At 47.2% G+C, this 14558-nt stretch overlaps 1 protein-coding gene across 1 annotated transcript in view; it reads right to left on the bottom strand.

Annotated features, from left to right (window-relative positions):
* Window positions 1–12130, bottom strand: part of LOC134571263 (uncharacterized) — a 158865-nt gene extending 146735 nt beyond the window's left edge. Inside the window, exon 1 of the mRNA XM_063429434.1 lies at window positions 12022–12130. The gene's annotated coding sequence lies outside the window, so the exon portion shown is untranslated. The remainder of the gene's footprint in view (window positions 1–12021) is intronic.
* Window positions 12131–14558: the final 2428 nt, after the last annotated feature.

Below are 14558 nucleotides of genomic sequence, written 5' to 3' on the forward strand. Positions count from 1 at the left end.
AAGTTGACACATGTGCCGTGCATGGCACATGTGTGTAATCTGATCGTACGACGCTTTGTGCATAAGTACACAGGCTTACAGGACGTCCTGAAGCAGGCCAGGAAGGTGTGTGGCCATTTCAGGCGTTCCTACACGGCCATGGCGCACTTTGCCGATATCCTGCGGCGAAACAACATGCCTGTGAGGCGCTTGATTTGCGACAGCCCGACATGTTGGAATTTAACACTCCTAATGTTCGACCGCCTGCTCCAACAAGAAAAAGCTGTTAATGAATATTTGTATGACCGGGGTGCTAGGACAGCCTCTGGGGAGCTGGGAATTTTTTTGTCACGTTACTGGACGCTCATGCGCAATGCCTGTAGGCTAATGTGTCCTTTTGAAGAGGTGACAAACCTGGTCAGTCGCACCGAAGGCACCATCAGCGACATCATACCATTTGTTTTCTTCCTGGAGCGTGCCCTGCAAAGAGTGCTGGATCAGGCCGTAGAGGAAGAGGAAGAGTTGTGGTCACCATCACCACCAGAAACCGCCTAATCAGCATCGCTTGCTGGACCTGCGGCAACGCTGGAAGAGGAGTCAGAGGAGGAATGTGGCTTTGAGGAGGATGAGGAGGAAGACCAACCACAACAGGCATCCCAGGGTGCTCGTTGTCACCTATTTGGTACCCGTGGTGTTGTACGTGGCTGGGGGGGAAGAACATACCTTCATTGACATCCCTGAGGAGGAGGAGGAACGGGAAATAAGTAGCTCGGCATCCAACCTTGTGCAAATTGGGTCTTTCATGCTGTCGTGCCTGTTGAGGGACCCTTGTATAAAAAGGCTGAAGGAGAACGACCTGTACTGGGTGTCCACGCTACTAGACCCCCGGTATAAGCAGACAGTGGCGGAAATGTTACCAAATTAAAACAAGTCGGAAAGGATGCAGCATTTGCTAAATAAATTAAAAAGTATGCTTTACACAGCGTATAAGGGTGATGTCACAGCACAACGGGAATCTAACAGAGGAAGAGGTGAAAGTCATCCTCCTCCTCCCACGACCACGCCGGCAAGGACAGGACGCTTTAAAGACGTGTTGTTGATGGAGGACATGCAGAGCTTTTTAAGTTCCAACGCATCACCACAGCCCTTCGGGATCCACCCTCAGAGAACGACTCAACCGACAGGTAGCAGACTACCTCGCCTTAACTGCAGTGATCAACACTCTGAGGAGCGATGAACCCCTTGACTACTGGGTGTGCAGGCTTGACCTGTGGCCTGAACTATCCCAATTTGCGATAGAACTTCTGGCCTGCCCCGCTTCAAGTGTCCTGTCAGAAAGGACCTTCAGTGCAGCAGGAGGTATTGTCCCTGAGAAGAGAAGTCGCCTAGGTCAAAAAAGTCTAGATTACCTCACCTTTATTAAGATGAATGAGGGATGGATCCCAAAGGGACTGACACTGGGTGATACATTCGACTAAAAAAGGCCTGATGAGATGAGCTGCCTTGGGCTAAAAATGGTCCACACACTGCTGTATTTTAGCTCTGAGTGCCGGTTGACTTGCGTGACTTATCTGCCAACAACTAGGGTTCAAGCCGCAATATTTTAGGGCACTTTCTGCCTGGAAAACCAACATCAATTTTTATGGCCGCTGCTACAGCAGCAGCTGCAACAATACCTAATTTTTCAGGCATGTGTACATGCCTAATTTTTCGGCCCTCTGGTGCTGCACTGTGGCATCAAAAACCAAACCAAAAAAAAGGCACATAGTGACCCTATGTAGGGGGAACAGTCCCTATTCTGCTCTGTGTCAGTGTGTATCAGGGATCATTAGGATAGGTGTCAATCCATATCTGCCAAGTGACTCTATGTAGGGGGAACAGTCTCTATTCTGCTCTGTGTCAGCGTGTATCAGAGATCCTTAGGATAGGTGTCAATCCATATCTGCCAAGTGACCCTATGTAGGGGGAACAGTCTCTATTCTGCTCTGTGTGAGGAGGAGGAATGGGAAATGAGTAGCTCGGCATCCAACCTTGTGCAAATGGGGTCTTTCATTCTGTCGTGCCTGTTGAGGGACCCTTGTATAAAAAAGGCTGAAGGAGACCGACCTGTACTGGGTGTCCACGCTACTAGACCCCCGGTATAAGCAGACAGTGGCGGAAATGTTACCGAATTACAACAAGTCGGAAAGGATGCAGCATTTGCTAAATAAATTAAAAAGTATGCTTTACACAGCGTATAAGGGTGATGTCACAGCTCAACGGGAATCTAACAGGGGAAGAGGTGAAAATCATCCTCCTCCTCCCACGACCACGCCATATCTGCCAAGTGACCCTATGTAGGGGGCACAGTCTCTATTCTGCTCTGTGTCAGTGTGTATCAGGGATCCTTAGGATAGGTGTCAATCCATATCTGCCAAGTGACCCTATGTAGGGGGAACAGTACCTATTCTGCTCTGCGTCAGTGTGTATCAGGGATCCTTAGGATAGGTGTCAATCCATATCTGCCAAGTGACCCTATGTGGGGGGAACAGTCTCTATTCTGCTCTGTGTCAGTGTGTATCAGGGGTTTTGAGGACAGGTGTCAATCCATATCTGCCAAGTGACCCTATGTAGGGGGAACAGTCCCTATTCTGCTCTGTGTCAGTGTGTATCAGGGATCCTTAGGATAGGTGTCAATCCATATCTGCCAAGTGACCCTATGTGGGGGGAACAGTCCCTATTCTGCTCTGTGTCAGTGTGTATCAGGGTCTCTGAGGACAGGTGTCAATCCATATGTCAAGGTGTCAATATGTCATATGTCAGGTGTCAATCCATATCCATTGTGATTTAGGAATGTTAGGTGATTTATGCCCTTTATGGTTTAAAACCAGACTCTGCATCAACTGTGTAATTTTCCATGGGAGTTTTGCCATGGATCCCCCTCTGGCATGCCACAGTCCAGGTGTTAGTCCCCTTGAAACAACTTTTCCATCACTTTTGTGTCCAGAAAGAGGGTTTTAAAAGAGTGGGTTTTAAAATCCGCCTGCCCATTATAGTCAATGGCGGTTCGCCCGGTTCACGAACGTTTGCAGAAGTTCCCGTTCGCGAACCGAAAATTTCGTGTTCGCAACATCACTAGTAGGGGATGTTAGGGGCTGTAGTATGGAGTAAGGGGCTTAAGTAGGGGAGGTTAGGGGCTGGATTAAGGGGCTTTAGTAGTGTGGGGTTAGGGATGAAGTAGGGCAATGGGGCTGCAATTGGCCAGCTTTATTCCCCTGATATGCTTCTGTCTACAAGTGGTGTAGATAGAAGGGCAGCAGCAAAGCAGGGCCATGGGAAGCCCTCTCATCAAGCTACATTTCTTTTCTCGTGGGGGGGGGAATTGCCCAGTAATGATGTACCGAACAGTTCACTGGCGAATAGTTCCTGGCGAACATAGCGTGTTCGCGTTCGCCACGGCGGCCGAACATATGCGCGGTTCGATCCGCCCCCTATTCGTCATCATTGAGTAAACTTTGACCCTGTGCCTCACAGTCAGCAGACACATTCCAGCCAACCAGCAGCAGACCTTCCCTTCCAGACCCTCCCACCTCCTGTACAGCATCCATTTTAGATTCATTCTGAAGCTGCATTCTTAGATAGAGGAGGGAAAGTGTAGCTGCTGCTCATTTGATAGGGAAATGGATAGCTAGGCTAGTGTATTCAGTGTCCACTACAGTCCTGAAGGACTCATCTGATCTCTGCTGTAAGGACAGCACCCCAAAAAGCCCTTTTTAGGGCTAGAACATCAGTCTGCTTTTTTTTCCCTGTGTAATCTAATTGCAGTTGCCTGCCTGCCAGCTTCTGTGTCAGGCTCACCGTGGATACTGTGCCCACTTGCCCAGCACCACCACTCATATCTGGTGTCACAATAGCTTGCATTTAAAAACAAAAACATTATTTTCACTGTAATAGATTGAATAGCAGTTAGTTGTCAAGTGTGTCAGGCCAACAGCGTGTACTCTGCCAACCTCTGCCAGTGCACAGTGCCACTCATATCTGTGGAAACGGCACTGACCAAAGTATCCAATGATCTACTCGCTGCAAAATCTTGTGGTCACTACTCTATCCTAATTCTCCTTCACCTGTCTGCGGCTTTTGACACTGTTGATCATCAACAGCTTCTTCTCATCCTTAGCAATATCGGTCTACAAGATATTGCCCTCTCCTGGTGCTCCTCCTATCTCTACCAGCGCTCTTTCAGTGTTTCTTTCTCTGGCTCTGCTTCTTCTCCCCAACTCTCTGTTGGTGTCCCTCAAGGTTTAGTCCTTGGTCCCCTACTGTTCTCCATCTATACTGCCTCCCTTGGTAAACTCATTAGCTCCTTTGGCTTCCAATATCATTTCTATGCAGATGACACGCAAATCTACTTGTCCTCTCCTGATCTCTCCCCGTCCCTCTTGACTAGTATCTCTGACTGCCTCTCTGCTGTTTCTAACTGGATGGCTGCCCACTTCCTTAAACTAAACTTGACCAAAACTGAAATTCTGGTCTTTCCTCCCTCAAGTGTTGTTACTCCTGTGTCTGTCTCCCTCCAAGTAAATGGTGCTACCATGAGCTCCACCACGCAGGCTCGCTGCCTAGGAGTTCTCTTTGACTCCGACCTCTCCTTCAAGCCTCATGTTCACTCTATTGCCAAATCCTGTCATTTCCATCTCAAAATCATTGCGCGCATGGGCCCCTACTTAACGCCAGATGCGACTAAGGTGTTGGTCCATTCCACTGTACTTTCTCGCCTTGACTACTGTAATCCGCTTCTCAGTGGTCTTACGTGCTCCCAACTTGCGCCGTTACAGTCCATAATGAATGCGGCGGCGAGGCTCATCTTCCTGTCCGCCCGCACCTCCCATGCCTCACCCTTCTGTCAGTCCCTACATTGGCTTCCTATAAAATATAGAGCTCAATTTAAAATTCTGGTTCTTGCTTTCAAATGTCTACATAATGCTGCTCCCACCTATCTATCCTCCCTTATACACAAGTATGTCCCGTCTAGGCCCTTGCGATCTGCTGAAGACTTACGTCTATCTTCTGTCCGTACTCCCACCTCTGATGCTCGCCTTTAAGATTCCTCGAGGGCTGCACCGTTCCTGTCGAACTCGCTTCCCTCCTCTGTTAGATGCTCACCCAGTCTCCACTCCTTCAAAAAATCATTAAAAACCCACTTCTTCATAAAAGCGTACCAATTAAACTCTTAATAGCTCCCAACTGATTCCTCTTCTGCAACTGTCACTAGTCTAATACTATCCTTACCTTTTGTGACATTTTACCCCACTCCCTCTAGCATGTAAGCTCATTGAGCAGGGCCCTCAACCCCTCTGTTCCTGTGTGTCCAACTTGTCTGATTACAACTACATGTCTGTTAGTCCACCCATTGTAAAGCGCTGCGGAATTTGACGGCGCTCTAATAATAATAATAATAATAATAATAATAATAATATCTGGTGTCACAATAGCTTGCATTTAAAAACCCAAAAACTTTTTTTCACTGTAATAGATTGAATAGCAGTTACTTGTCTTCAAGCGGGTGTGTCAGGCCTACAGCGTGTACTCTGCCAACCTCTGCCAGTGCACATTGCCACTCACTTCTAGTCTCACAGTAGCTTGCACGCATAGTACCACTAATGCCAAAAAAAAATGACAGGCAGAGGCAGGCCACCCCGCAGAGGCCATCATGGTCGTGGTTCTTTTGCCCCAGAATAATGCCCAGTTTTCAGAGGCCACGTACCCTGAACTTGAAAAGTTCTGAGGACATAGTTGACTGGCTAACACAGGACACCCAATCTTCTACAGCTTCCACTCGGAATCTTAACGCACCATCCTCCTCCAGCTTAGCTTCGAGCACCTCTCAAGATCCAACTCACCCGCCTGCCGCCACCACCAACACGAACACCACAGCTGCTTCACTTTATCTGTCAGAGGAGTTATTTACACATCCGTTTGAAGAAATTAGTGATGCGCAACCATTATTGCCAGAGGATGTAGATAACAGGGATATGTCTCAGTGAGGCAGCATTACACACATGGACGTACGGTGTGATGATAATGATGATGTTGTACCCGCTGCTGCTTCCTTTGCTGAGTTGTCAGACACAAGTGAAGCGGTTGATGATGACGATGCGTCCATGGATGTCACGTGGGTGCCCGCACGGCAAGAAGAAGAACAGGGCAAAAGTTCAGATGGGGAGACAGAGAGGAGGAGGAGACGAGTTGGAAGCAGGGGGAGGTCGTCCAAGGAGCTAGTGGCACAGTCAGACAGCATGCATCGGCACCCGGGGTCAGCCCGACAGCACGCCAATCAACGCATGCTGTGTCCACCACCAGAATGCAGTCATTGCAGAGCTCAGCAGTGTGGAATTTTTTTTCTGTGTCTGCCTCTGACAACAGCGATGCCATTTGCAACCTGTGCCAAAGGAAACTGAGTCGTGGGAGGTCCAACACCCACCTAGGTACAACTGCTTTGCGTAGGCACATGATCACACATCACAAACGCCTATGGGATCAACACATGAGTACAAGCAGCACACAAACTCAAAGCCGCCATCCTCCTCCTGGTCCAGCATCTTCAGCCACATCAACCACTGCTGTCCTCCTTGCCCCCTCTCAACCATCCGCCACTCCGTCTCTCGCCTTGAGCAGTTCCCGCTCATCTGCCCACAGTCAGGTGTCTGTCAAGGACATGTTTGAACATAAGAAGCCAATGTCAGAAAGTCACCCCCTTGCCCAGCGTCTGACAGCTGGCTTGTTTGAACTATTAGCCCACCAACTTTTACCATACAAGCTGGTGGAGTCTGAGGCATTCAAAAAAATTTGTAGCTATTGGGACACCGCAGTGGAAAGTACCCGACGAAATTTCTTTTCACAAAAGGCAATCCCCAACCTGTACTCAATTGTGCAAAAGGAAGTAATGGTATGTCTGGCACACAGTGTTGGGGCAAGGGTCCATCTGACCACTGATACCTGGTCTGCAAAGCATGGTCAGGGCAGGTATATCGGCCGCCATGACTTGCAGGCAGTCCTGCTGCCACCTCCTCTACGCCCTGTCCTGTCCGCCCTGAACGCACAGGTGGAAAAGTGGCTGACTCCACAGCAACTGGAGATCGGCAAAGTGGTTTGTGACAACGGAAAAAATGTGTTGGCGGCATTGAAGTTGGGCAAGTTGACACATGTGCCATGCATGGCACATGTGTGTAATCTGATCGTACAACGCTTTGTGCATAAGTACACAGGCTTACAGGATGACCTGAAGCAGGCCAGGAAGGTGTGTGGCCATTTCAGGCGTTCCTACACGGCCATGGCACACTTTGCAGATACATGCCAGTGAGGCGCTTGATTTGCGACAGCCCGACACGTTGGAATTCAACACTCCTAATGTTCGACCGCCTGCTCCAACAAGAAAAAGCCGTTAATGAATATGTGTATGACCGGGGTGCTAGGACAGCCTCTGGGGAGCTGGGAATTTTTTTGCCACGTTACTGGACGCTCATGCGCAATGCCTGTAGGCTCATGCGTCCTTTTGAAGAGGTGACAAACCTAGTCAGTCGCACCGAAGGCACCATCAGCGACATCATACCATTTGTTTTCTTCCTGGAGCGTGCCCTGCGAAGACTGCTGGATCAGGCCGTAGATGAGCGTGAAGAGGAAGAGTTGTGGTCACCATCACCACCAGAAACAGCCTTATCAGCATCGCTTGCTGGACCTGCGGCAATGCTGGAAGAGGATTGTGAGGAAGAGGAGTCAGAGGAGGAATGTGGCTTTGAGGAGGAGGAGGAGGAGGAAGACCAACCACAACAGGCATCCCAGGGTGCTCGTCACCTATCTGGTACCCGTGGTGTTGTACGTGGCTGGGGGGAAGAACATACCTTCATTGACATCCCTGAGGAGGAGGAGGAACGGGAAATGAGTAGCTCGGCATCCAACCTTGTGCAAATGGGGTCCTTCATGCGGTCGTGCCTGTTGAGGGACCCTCGTATAAAAAGCCTGAAGGAGAACGACCTGTACTGGGTGTCCACGCTAATAGACCCCCGGTATAAGCAGAAAGTGGCTGAAATGTTACCAAATTCCAACAAGTTGGAAAGGATGCAGCAGTTCCAAAATCAATTAAAAAGTATGCTTTACACAGTGTAGAAGGGTGATGTCACAGCACAACGGGAATCTAACAGGAGAAGAGGTGAAAGTAATCCTCCTCCTCCCACGACCACGCTGGCAAGGACAGGACGCTTTAACCCCTTAAGGACCAAACTTCTGGAATAAAAGGGAATCATGACGTGTCACACATGTCATGTGTCCTTAAGGGGTTAAAGACGTGTTGTTGATGGAGGACATGCGGAGCTTTTTAAGACCTACGCATCGCCACAGCCATTCGGGATCCACCCTCAGAGAACGACTCGACCGACATGTAGCAGACTACCTCGCCTTAACTGCAGATATCGACACTCTGAGGAGCGATTAACCCCTTCACTACTGGGTGTGCAGTCTTGACCTGTGGCCTGAGCTATCCCAATTTGCGACAGAACTTTTGGCCTGCCCTGCTTCAAGTGTCCTGTCAGAAAGGACCTTCAGTGCAGCAGGATGTATTGTCACTGAGAAGAGAAGTCACCTAGGTCAAAAAAGTCTAGATTACCTCACCTTTATTAAGATGAATGAAGGATGGATCCCAAAAGGACTGACAGTGGGCGATGCATTCGACTAAAAAAGGCCTGATGAGATGAGCTGCCTTGGGCTAAAAATGGTCCACACGCTGCTGTATTTTAGCTCTGAGTGCCGGTTGACTTGCGTGACTTATCCGCCACCAACTAGGGTTCAAGCCACAATGTTTTAGGGCACTTTCTGCCTGGGAAACAAACATCAATATTTCTGGCCGCTGCTACAGCAGCGGCTGCAAAAATACCTAATTTTTCAGGCATGTGTACATGCCTAATTTTTCGGGCCTCTGGTGCTGCACTGTGGCTTCAAAAACCAAACCAAAAAAAAGGCACATAACAGGGATTAAACTGATAGGAATAGTACTACTTAACACACCACTCCTATCTGGTGGCACATTACATTGCACGCGCAGTGCCCCAAACTTGAAGTAGGAGGACCGACCAAGCATCTTTTTCCATCTCCCGGTTCCTAAAATCGATGCCATATACATGTCCCCTGATAGGGCGCAAGCTCGTTATTCTCTTGGGCACCAGCTCGTTATTCTCTTTTTCACTTCACTAGGGACACTTTACTGCACTATGGGCACTTAGACCCACTCTTTGTCTTGCACAGCGTTATTCCTAGCCAGCATCTGTGATGGGAAATCAGGCAGTCATCTAAACAATTAGATTGAGCAGTTAAGTAGTACTTTCAAGGGGTTTGGCGAAACAAGGAAATAGTCCTCTACTCATAACAGGGATTAAACTGATAAGAATAGTACTACTTAACACACCTTATAATAATGCAGAGAGAGGCAACGCAGAGAGAGGAGTCTGAAGAAGAGGAGTCAGAGGAGGAAGGTGGCTTTGAGGAGGTGGAAGACCAAACACAGGCGTCCCAGGGCGCTTGTGGTCACCTTTCGGGGACCTTTGGTGTTGTACGTGGCTGGGTGGAGGAAGAGACCTTCAATGACATCAGTGAGGACAAGGAACGGACATGGCTAGCTTGGTAGCCAACCTTGTGCAAATGGACTGTTTGCGGTTGTTTGTGGTGCGTTAAACGGGGAGTTTGGTCTGTTACTGTGAAGCGGGCGTAACCCTTACACTACCTGATCGATACAACATCATACAGTAGGTTCCCCCCCCCCCTCATTATTTTTATGGCCCCCACCCACCGCTCACGGGTGGGGGCAGGCGGGAGGACAGTAGGTCCCCCCCCATTGTGATTTATGGCCCCCACCCACCGCGAAGGGGTGGGGGCTGGAGGACAGTAGGTCCCCCCCCCTTATCCTTATTTACTGAATATTTCCCTGTATAACAATGTTTGGCATTTAGTGAATATTCCCTATTCTGCTCTGTGTCAGTGTGTATCAGGGTCTCTGAGGACAGGTGTCAATTCATATCTGCCAAGTGACCCTATGTAGGAGGAACAGTTCCTATTCTGCTCTGTCAGTGTGTATCAGGGTCTCTGAGGACAGGTGTCAATCCATATCTGCCAAGTGACCCTATGTATGGGGAACAGTCCCTATTCTGGTCTGTGTCAGTGTGTTTCAGGGATCCTTAGGATAGGTGTCAATCCATATCTGCCAAGTGACCCTATGTGGGGGGAACAGTCCCTACTCTGCTCTGTGTCAGTGTGTATCAGGGTCTCTGAGGACAGGTGTCAATCCATATGTCAAGGTGTCAATATGTCATATGTCAGGTGTCAATCCATATTCATTGTGATTTAGGAATGTTAGGTGATTTCTGCCATTTATGGATTAAAACCAGACTCTGCATCAACTGTGTAATTTTCCATGGGAGTTTTGCCATGGATCCCCCTCCGGCATGCCACAGTCCAGGTGTTAGTCCCCTTGAAACAACTTTTCCATCACTATTGTGGCCAGAAAGAGTCCCTGTGGGTTTTAAAATTTGCCTGCCCATTGAAGTCTATGGCAATTCGCCGGTTCGCGAACATTTTATGTTTGCCACATCACTGTTGCCCAGTTGCCTCCCCCTACATCCCTGGATCCGCCACTGGTAAGATCTTGGGGCTTAAACGATAAATGCCCAGTTGTTGTAAACCTATAATTCCTTTGATGTTTTGATAGCCCTTAGAATAGCAACACATCATGGAAGTTTTTTTGTTTTTTTTTAAACATCTGGAGATCTACAGTTTGGTCACCCCTGATGTCAGAGCATTTTAGCCAATACATAGTTTTTAAACTGTTGTTGAAGGACTGCTTCCATACTCAAACGATTCACAAAGTGGATAATTAGAATGGTTCATGGTCATAGTGTTTGCTTTACAGAAACAATTTGGGTGTTTAAATTAATTACAAGATTATTCATTAAAGTGTAAATTGTTAGGAATTAAGATAATTCAAAGCAAATCTCACATTTTAGACCAAATTAGCCAAGCTGGAAAAAAATCTCCAAATTGAAACTATTTTAGCCTAAAATGTTAAATTCTCTTCAAATTCACAACACACACACTTTATCAAATAACCTTGTAAATATACAAAAATATATATTATATAAACAAAAACTTTTTAGTTTTAGAATGGCTCTTTAATACTCGTGTTATCAACAGTTGTTGAAAATTACAAAGCAACGTGCATACAAGAATTAGACAGCACCCGTAATGATAAGTTGTTAACACTTTCTATATATAACAGAGAACTGTGCAAATGCAAAACATATCAAGGCTAGGCATAAAAAATATATATATATATATATATAAGACAAAAGAAAATGTCTACACTTACATAGTTGATGCATTTTGCAAAACAATCCTGAAGTAGTTGGCAAGTATTTAATAATTGCCAAATGCAAGCGTTATCCACACACATTACTATAAACAACCTATACAATGTTTTTCAAACATCAGAGAATTTATGCGTTTTCCAATATACGATAAGCAAGTCATCAAGCAAAACTGAATAGTCCATGAAATTGCAAATGTGATTTAAGATAATACAGTATTTGATGAAATTTTCATTTTACAATATTGTTTATATTTAGAATTTAAAGAAAAGGTCTTTATCGTGCATCAAAGCTCCTCCCCCTGCACCCTAAAATTCTCACTTCAAAGTTCAACTGTTCTTTTTTAGGTGAAAGAAAATCTGCTCAGTGGTCTAAATTTTTAAGACTGCATTGTTACATGCGAGGTATCATAAAATGCAATACTGGTCTCACATGACATTTAGGTATTTTCATTCAATACATTGTTTTGGTGCAAAAAGTGATTTATTGTGTGTTAAATAACAGGGTTTGCCAGAGCATCCTATTAACCTTCACACCATAAAATATTTATATGCAAATGTTAACACTGCAACAACGAATAGCCAGACTTTGGCTCCTAAATTCAAGCCATCAAATAGCAACAGCATTGCACTATATATCTCAAAAGATTCTGGCTTACCTGTGTGATCTTGGTGGAGGAGTAATTTTCACAAAGCAAGTTTACTGCTTTATGTGTGCTGGAATCTATAAGTTTGACGTATATTGAGAAAGGCTGGAAAAACCAGTTACTATTTCAGTTAAACTGCTCAATACACGCACATTGGTTATGTCATATTTGTATCACATGTAAAGGCATGCTTTATAAAGATCACCCTCTTGTGATCCAAACTAGAGTCCCTAGAGACTCGGGGTGACCAACTGCAGGGTACACCAATTACTAATATCAGCATAAGGCTGAGGGCAACCTACGGAAACAAAGATGGAAAGCTACCAACTGACCGTCCTGATCCCGCGCGCTCGCGCGGGGTCCAGGATGACCGTTGGTAGCCTGAGGAAAGCTGGAGACGTTCTCCGCAATCCACGAGCGCCTGGGAGGTCGGAGGAGGTCAAGTCAGGCCTCTCGACGACCCGAGCGAAAAGAAAAGGAAGTCACAAAAACAAAAATAAACGCAGAAAAGGGTAAATACGAAAATTCTATCTCAGATAGAAGGCAAATAGCAGGCCGGAAGGCAAAACAAGTAAGCCCCACTGAACAGGGCCAGGAGCTAGCCTTACGCAGGAATAACTACCGATACCTATATGGATACCTGGAGGCAGATAGAGTTAGTTGTTAAAGACAAGGAAACACCGCGTTCCCCTGTAGGTGTCGGAGTACCGGTCCTTGTCTGTGCGAAGTTATCCTTGGAGACGTGCCGTCGCCGGCCTCCAGACACCACGCAAACCCAACCAAAGAACCCAATATGACCCCAGCGACTAAGCAGGACATAGCGGACCTAATACATGAAATGAGACAGCTGCATGCAGCAGACCTGGACTTGCTCAAAACAGAAATAACAGCAGTCACAGCACGCACACAGGCCTCAGAAGGAGACATAATGGATTTAAAGCAGGAAGTTCAAGGCCTAAAAGACGCCCTACAACTACTGCAAAATTCCCAGGCTATGCTACTAACTAGGGCAGACCAGGCAGAAGACCGTCACAGATGGGCAAACATCAAGATCCGGGGCATACCCGACACTATTGGCTCAACGGAACTCCCCCACTACATGAGACGGCTCGCCGCCTCCATCATCATGCCACACACACAAACAAAGAAAATCATCTTTGAAGGCTTATTCCGTATACCCAAGCCGAGGCAAGCACCACAGGGGGCCCCGCAGGACGTCATCGTCCGATGCCACTCAACCACTGATAAAATTCAAATAATGACCGCGGTCAGGGGTAAAACCCCGCTAAACTTCGAAGGTGCCCAACTCACTTTCTACCAGGATGTCACCCACACAACACTTTTATGACGCAGATTGCTGGGCCCGGTGACCAACCACCTACGCAACATGGGCATTGAATACCGGTGGGCACTACCACGCACTCTACTAGTTACTAAAGACGGGACCACAAAGAGACTCCCATGCCGAATGCGGAGACAGCAACTCCCTCGAGCTCACACACCTGAGACCTGGAGAGATCGGTGCCCTTTACTCAAAGAGACAATGAACATACAATGGCTCCAACCTGACAAAATATGCCAACACAAGGAAACATGCCATATCGTAAAACCAGGACTTTGAGCCACAGCCACACCAACTGATGGCCCCCGCTCTGATTTGTTTCGTTTTGTTTGTATTATTCTGAAATTTATTGCAACGTGCATTAACTTGTCTTAACCTATCCCACACTGGCACTACCGCGCCATGATAGGCTTTGCTCCTTAACGGCACATAGACTCTCCCAAGTACTCAACACATGCACGCCAGACAAGAGACACACCTCAGGCACACCCTCCCCACCATTACAGACCAACGACAATAAACAATAAATGAGACACGTGGCTACGCCCCCCCGCCCTCACTACTACCTCCCGAGGGTAGATGGCCCACACATAAGACACCGCAAAAGGCCCACGAGACCTCTATAGGTCCATACAAACCAGCACCGTGACAGCCCTTTCACACGGCCAAGTAGACACGACCAGACTTCCCACAATCACGCACGCATACCCCACGCACAGGGGAACCGAAGCAACCCCCGAGACACACCTTACTTCCCCCACATGGGAACCCAAAGAGACAGGGGACCTACAAATAGGCACCCCACTGCGCTAGACACCCCAACACAACAACCGAGCATGATAACTGACGGAAGACAAAAGGCGGACCCACAACACATGCTTGAAAGACAGTAACACGTACTATCAAAACCAAAGACAAACAAACAAACAGCTCGACGCTCAACCTACAAACAGCACACAAAAACCTCCCACGACTATGGACTAAACCATTAGTTCCACAAAATCAAAAAACTAAAATACGTGCTTTACACAAACCACTGCATTATGAACCTGTAAATGTCCATGATTCAATTGCTAACCGTATGACTTTATAACCTCTCAAAGCTTATCTCATAGTCTATTATCCTCTCAGGCCAACACTAACCTGCTAGTATTGTGTTATGTTTGTGGTGCCCAGTTTCTCACATAGATCTTCAAGTACTTAACGT

Source organism: Pelobates fuscus, chromosome 8 (genome assembly GCF_036172605.1).
Source record: "Pelobates fuscus isolate aPelFus1 chromosome 8, aPelFus1.pri, whole genome shotgun sequence".
NCBI lineage: Eukaryota > Metazoa > Chordata > Amphibia > Anura > Pelobatidae > Pelobates > Pelobates fuscus.